Source organism: Vigna unguiculata, chromosome 8, assembly GCF_004118075.2.
Source record: "Vigna unguiculata cultivar IT97K-499-35 chromosome 8, ASM411807v1, whole genome shotgun sequence".
NCBI lineage: Eukaryota > Viridiplantae > Streptophyta > Magnoliopsida > Fabales > Fabaceae > Vigna > Vigna unguiculata.
Window position 1 is genome coordinate 34014335 of NC_040286.1, and position 7019 is coordinate 34021353.

Consider the following 7019-nt stretch of genomic DNA (forward strand, 5'->3'; position numbering starts at 1 on the left):
TGATCCTTAAAATCAGTTGTAGAGATATTTTAATTTTAAAGTTTGGAATTTTATTTACCTTTAAAAAATGTTTTAAAGAATTAATATAGAAATATATTTAAATTGTATTTAATACTTTTTAAATAATGTTAAGAATTAAGTATGAGTCTAAGTTTCACATTAGTTAAAAATGAGAGAGTAGAGCACGGTATAAAAATAAAGACCCATAAATTCATTGTCTTAAGGAAGGTTTTGGGTTAAAAATGGTGTCAATGTCTTCTGTAGTTAGAAAACGGTATAAAAATAAAGACCCATAAATTCATTGTTTTGGTATCAATGCTTTATTATGTTATTGGAATCAGGTATCTGATATTGTATATCTCCATTAATACCTTCCGTAACCCTAACAAATAATATAAAATTCTTTCATATACTAAGAAGTCTCATAGTCACTGTTTAAAAAAGAAATTCTTTAAAATCACTTTTCTTTTCTACAGGTAATATTTATTTTCAGACTTCAAATACATTTAGTATGAAATGAAAGATGAAAAATGAGAAAATAAAAAATATAATATTTTTATTATTTTTCAATCTCAAGTTCATTAAAGTATAATCGTTAGATTCTCATTGTTAATTTTAGATTTTAGAATTCTGTTTCTTTTAAGACGTCTAAAAAAAATTAGCAGATAAATATGTATTTAAATTGTATTTAGTACCCATTCTCAAGTAATATTATTTGATATACCAATAAATTTTACGGTCGATGTTTAAAAAACAAAGAGACTTTATCTTTGAAATTATTTTTTTCTTTATACAAATAATATTAATGTTCCAACTTTAAATCTATTAAAATATCATTCTTAAGATAATTTTTTGTATCCAAAATACTGTTAATTTAAAATTTCTTCATAAATTTATCTTTAAAAACGTTTTAAAAAGTTAAAGAAGAAATGTGTATTTAAATTATTTATAATCTTGACTTTTATAAAGCAAAGACTATTATTAAGTAACTAGAATATATTATTTACGTATTATTGTCATATTTAAGAGTATATTTAGAAAATAATTTACTACGTGGTGCTATTTTGTATTTTTCATTAACTGCACGAAGAAAAACGCGTATTATTCGATAATTTTCCGCATCCTCAAATTTCCCTTCGTAGGAGGCAAACGGAATGTTAAGTTTGAACTTATTCACTTTGATTTTTTAAGAGCCTATGTTAGAGCATTATAATTCTTGTGTTAATTTACCATATCAGTTTTCAACATGATAACATGTGACAAACTATAATAAATGTCATACCATATAATTAGTGTCTGTCAATTTAACAAAAATTAAGACTGCTTGGACCAAAAATAATGAAATAAACATTTTAGTCTAACAAATTATAGAGGACCAAACTAATATAAAAGTTCATAATTATATTTTACCCTAATCTTAACTATCATTATATAATTTAATAGTTAATATTTTTTATTTTCATTCTTTTTTATCAAACGCACATATGTGTTGAAAATGTTTCAAAAGAATTATTGTAAGAAATAAAGATTATAAACGTCAGTCATAGATGGTTAATCTATGATCACATTCATAATTAACTAGTGAACACATGCATAATTACATAAAAAATTCAAATATTTTTTTTTTTACTTAAATCATTCATTTAAATATGATTTGATGGTCTATTATTATAATTTTTGTTTATCATGCTAAAAATATTTTATCAGTCTATGAATTTAAAAAAAATACTTTAGTATAAATTATAATTTTATCCAAATATATTTATAGTATAGTTTACCTGTGTATTTCTTCTAATAAGTACGTGTAAGCTAGTGATGCTCAATATAAATGGAAAGAGAATTTCGTTGACTTTTTTGAATGTGAAATATTATATTAGATTATCATAAATAATATTAAGATTGAAATATTTAGATTAGTTATAAATTTTTAAAGAAGTCTTGTTAGGGGATTGGGACACACCTTTTATGAATTCAATTAAAATCTTCGAACTATTTTGTAAATAAAAGAGTTGCCCTGTCGGAACCGAAACTCTACAGTGACCTAAGGAGGAAAAAAAAACAATTTGTTCAATGAAAAATCAAATAAAAAGAAAAAAAAATGAGATAAATTTTTTGTTGCATTAAAAATTATAATAAAAAATAATGCGTAAATTTGTAGGTAAAGCATATATAAATTGTTAAGAGTTTTAAATTATTATTCAATTACGAAATATGTTACATGTTAAGCTTGTTGTATTAATTATAATTATATCAAAAGTAATTTCTATTACATTTTGTCATTGATTAACAGCGATACATAAAATTAAATTAAATATAATATTATATAAATAATATAACTTTAGAAAAATTGACCGAACCAAGTTAATGTATTTTTCAAAATGGGACAGCATGTTTATTTATTTTCATCCAATAGGTCGGCGTTTAAGAACATTAATTCCATATTAAAATAATGGTGTTAAACAACCAAATTGAAAAGTATTTGTGGGCTAAAACAAGTGGTCCCCAACCACCTAGATTAACAGTAAAATTATCTATGATTTAATTAGTATATATTGGAACTTTGGTACTAATATAAAATAGATTATATTTACACTTATTTTAACATTTTTTGGGAAAGATAAACGTTTAGGTTTTAATCCACAAGAAAGGAAGTGGATAAATTGATTTTCATGGAATGAGAATAATATTGTGGATGTAAAGTCATCTTTCAGTGAATATTCGTTATCAAAAAAATATGTTTTTAAAATTTGGAAGAATATAAAGAATATTATCGAGTTTAAAAGAGGAAATCCAACAAAAAATACCTGATAAAATACTTCAATGAAATTTAATCATCAAAAGATGTTACAATATACTGGCTAAGATCTTCCTAAAAAAGTTAATCACGAAATAATTTTAATTTTGTTTTCTAAATTAATTAGATTCATATATTTTTGTTGTGGGTTGTACAATTGTTCCGTGACAGATGCCAGATAAACCAATTCATTAATTTTTAGCCAAGTGATAAGAGTCAAGATCACGAATTCGATTTCTATTTGATTTATGTAAGAAGATTTTTTTCTTCTTCTCTATATGTTACTCATGCGAAAATTTATCTAATCAATAACAAATTAGCATATATATATATATATATATATATATATATATATATATATATATATATATATATATATATATATATATATATATATATATATATATATATATATATATTCCATGAGACTTTTAAACAAGTTTTCATAATTAAAACTTTTTAATTAATTTCAACAAAAAAAAAATAATGAACAAGGTGCTTAAATTAGCATTATTGTAGATGGTTTTTTTTTTTAATGTTATATACATTCTTTTTTTCCTTTCCAAACTCTTTTATTCTTTTTCTGTTAAACCTTGTTTTTTTCTTAAAACATTTCATTTTATTTTCATCCATTTTATATCAATAAATGGTTGAAAGTCTCACATCGACTAGAAATAAGACAATTTTATACTATATAAATGGAGTACAAACTTCACCTTACAAACTGATTTTATGTGGTTAAATTAAGTTTAAAGTTCATTTATAAGATGATATCAAAGCTATGTTAGAACTTATCTCATATAAGTAGGGTGCAAACCTCACCTTATAAATTAATTTTGTGGATATTTTATCATTTTCAGATAAGATTCAAAATTTTACTAATGCATATGCATCACCCATTTGTAACCAAATGTTTGGTTATTCACAATATCACTAACCACCGACACACGTTCGCCATCAACATCATGATAATCATCCAACATGTTCCTATAGTAAAGTGTTTCACAGCAAATTAATGAGAATTAATAATAACAGTAATGCAACAGCTTTAACAAATAGAAGTCATGTTTAACCATATGCTGCAAATGAAATATTAGAATGAAGAAATGGTCACAACTATATTACGTATGCATTTAACAAATATAAGATCTCTTAAATAGGAAGGTTCGGGGAAATAACCTTAAACCGGATGGGGAGGAAAAGTATCATCTTAATAATATTCAACCGAAGTTTATAGGTATGAATGAACTTTGTTATAAAACTTTAAGAGTAACAATTTAATAATAAATAAATTGAAATAAAAGTAAGTTAACAAAATTTAATATGATTAAATAAAGTTGAAAATGTAGACAGCTGTCTTCTGAGGGAACAGTTCCTATAACTAAATCTATAATCAGCACTCTGATTTTTCTTTTTTATCTTTTTTCAAATCATCATATTGGTGATCAAAGAATTCTAAAAATTCAAAGATAATTCTTATGGTGCGATGGTCAAAAGATAAAAAAAAAGCATAGATGAAATGGATAAATATTTGCAAACTAAAAGTTATAGAAGGTCTAAAAATAAAAGACGTACATTTATTTACGACACTTTTAACTAAATAGAAATGGACCTTTGCAACCGAAAATCATAGAGTGTAAAGAGATATATTATCTAATTATTGGGATTGAAGGGAGCTAAACCACGAAACTATAACAAACAAACAAAAAAAGATGTGGTGAGATTTAAAAAGAAATTAACATGATGATGACAATATCTAGATTGGCTTGATAATAACATAACATAGAAATTGAGAAAAGAGACAAAAATTAGTTTTTGACATGATAGGTAGAATGCAGAATTATCTTTGGCACAAAATTATTCTAGAATGTATAATAATTCAAATACAATTGTTCTAATGTATTTTCATGGTTTTAAAAAACTTATTTCAAAAAACATTATATATATTTTGGATAACTTGTTCCAAAAGTCCTGTTATAGAATTTTTCTTTCATAATGTATTTCATGCGTCCTGGAATTCTCCTTCCAAGAATGATATTGTAAAAATTATAAAACTTTTTTCAAATATATTTTAAAATAGATAAATGGGAAATCACTTTTGCGATGGGTAAAATGGTTATTTTGAAAATTAGGAATGTTGTGTGAAAAAATTGTGCCAGAGCAACAAGCAAAAGCCTAACGAAAGTAAACAATTAAAGCTGGATCAGCCTAGTTAGGCTCTCGCCAGGTTCAGTAAAAAAAGAGACAAAAGCCCAAAATCAATGGAAGGCTTGAAATATAAGTGGGCTGAACAAGAATCCAACTAAGCCTGTAAAAAGACTAAATGGTAAAAAAAATAAATAAAGAGAACTAAAGTAATAGATATTATAATAAACGATGTAATAAATAAATGTAACGAGAGATAGGAAAACTACATAGAAATGAACATATATATATATATATATATATATATTTACCCCTTTATGTAACTTATAGAATAATTTATTTTATTACTCATTTTAGTTTATTAATTTCATTTATTTTTAGTTTAGTGTTTTTATAAAATTACTCAAATAAAATAGTAAAAAAAAGTAGAAAATCCCAGCCCAAAGAAGTAAAAGTAAACATAAATGAAACTCCAAAAATAAACCTCTCACATAATTTTTTGTGATACAATATTTTTATATTTGATATGAAAGAAGTAAAGAAATAAATTAAGAACAGAGACAAGAAAAAAAAAAAGTAATGTAGCTTGCGGCAAGCAGAGAGACATGCTGAATTTGGTTCAATATTTTAGCCTTGGATGATGAAACATATCCTTTGCTTAAACTATAAGCATTCTTACTCCAAGCACCGAAAGTGGTTGAAAGCTCACACTGCAACAGTGTTGTTATTTTGTACAGTGAAACAAAGATGAATGGAATAATCGGTGGGTTCCCCTGTTTTGGACTTGTGCCCGTAATTCCACAAATTAGATGTTGCACCATGCTTTTCTCCCAACACCAATGGAACTTTCTCGAAGCTTGGAACAAATCAATGCATTGGCCAACCGTTTTTTATTAAGCCCACTGACTCAAGTCAATATCCTTAAAATATTCGACATAGTTAAATATCCAAACTTAAAATCAAAGTCTCAATATTTTCTTACATGATCATTTGTTAGCTGATTTATGGCCTACAATAATCTCTCCACCGTCTCAATGGAACTTTCCTGTTTGTAAGTGTGCCAAAGAAAAAGAACCCATTATTCAACTCTACAAAGACCGCAGCAAGCATTCCAATTCAAAATCAAGCAAACAACGGTCGCAAAAAGCGAAACTAATTAAAACATGTTTTTCAGTTATAATAATATTAACCAACTTGCTATATAAACCCTGAATAACCAACAAAGGTTGTCATTCCAAAGCAAAGACACATAAAGTTGGCAGTGGTGAGAAGAGAATGAGTGTGGAGGTTTTAGACGGCGCGACCATAGTGCGTTTCGTGGAGGACGAGGAAGCGTTCGGAGAGTGTGTGAGTGAGGGAGCTGTTCTGGCAGCTGGACACGGACAAGGATGGTGTTCTGTCGTATGCGGAGATGCTGAAGGAGTTGCAGAGGATGAGGGTGTTGGAGATTCATTTTGGCGTGGACGTGAAGCATGAGCCAGAGGAAGTGGCACGTGTGTACGAGTCGATGTTCGTGCAATTCGACCATGATCTGAATGGGAGGGTTGACATGGAAGAGTTCAAGGAGGAAACGAAGGAGATAATGCTTGCCATGGCCAATAGGCTTGGCTCTGTTCCTGTTCAGATGGCTCTCGAACACGATAGTCTTCTCATGAAAGCAGTTCAACGAGACTTCTCTTCTGCTTAGAGAATCAAATCAATATCTATCACTACGCTTTCTTATTATTTAGGGTTTTTCTTTCTGTCATTCGTGCGTGCTTTCTCTTTTTTTTTGTTTTCCTTATCAATCACAGATTCAAATCCATCGGAAATATTTTGCACGCTCATTCTGATTTATGATTATCGTTACTGTTACTATTAGAGATATGTTATTGTTCTTGTTGTCGTGGTCTATATTGATTTATGATTAGTTATTATTACTGTAAAAGTTTGTATACTAATAATATACATAATCACTAAAATCTAAATAAAGAAGAAAAGGTCAACCAGTTTTGGTTCACTTGTATAATGGTGACTTCGAATTAGTTGACAGTTTAAAGTTTCCACAGTAAAAATGAATATTTATTAAATTCTGAAGTAA

At 26.9% G+C, this 7019-nt stretch overlaps 1 pseudogene; it reads left to right on the forward strand.

The window, feature by feature from the left end:
* The first annotated feature begins 6185 nt into the window (after nt 1-6185).
* Nucleotides 6186-6809, forward strand: LOC114195647 (annotated as a pseudogene).
* Nucleotides 6810-7019: the final 210 nt, after the last annotated feature.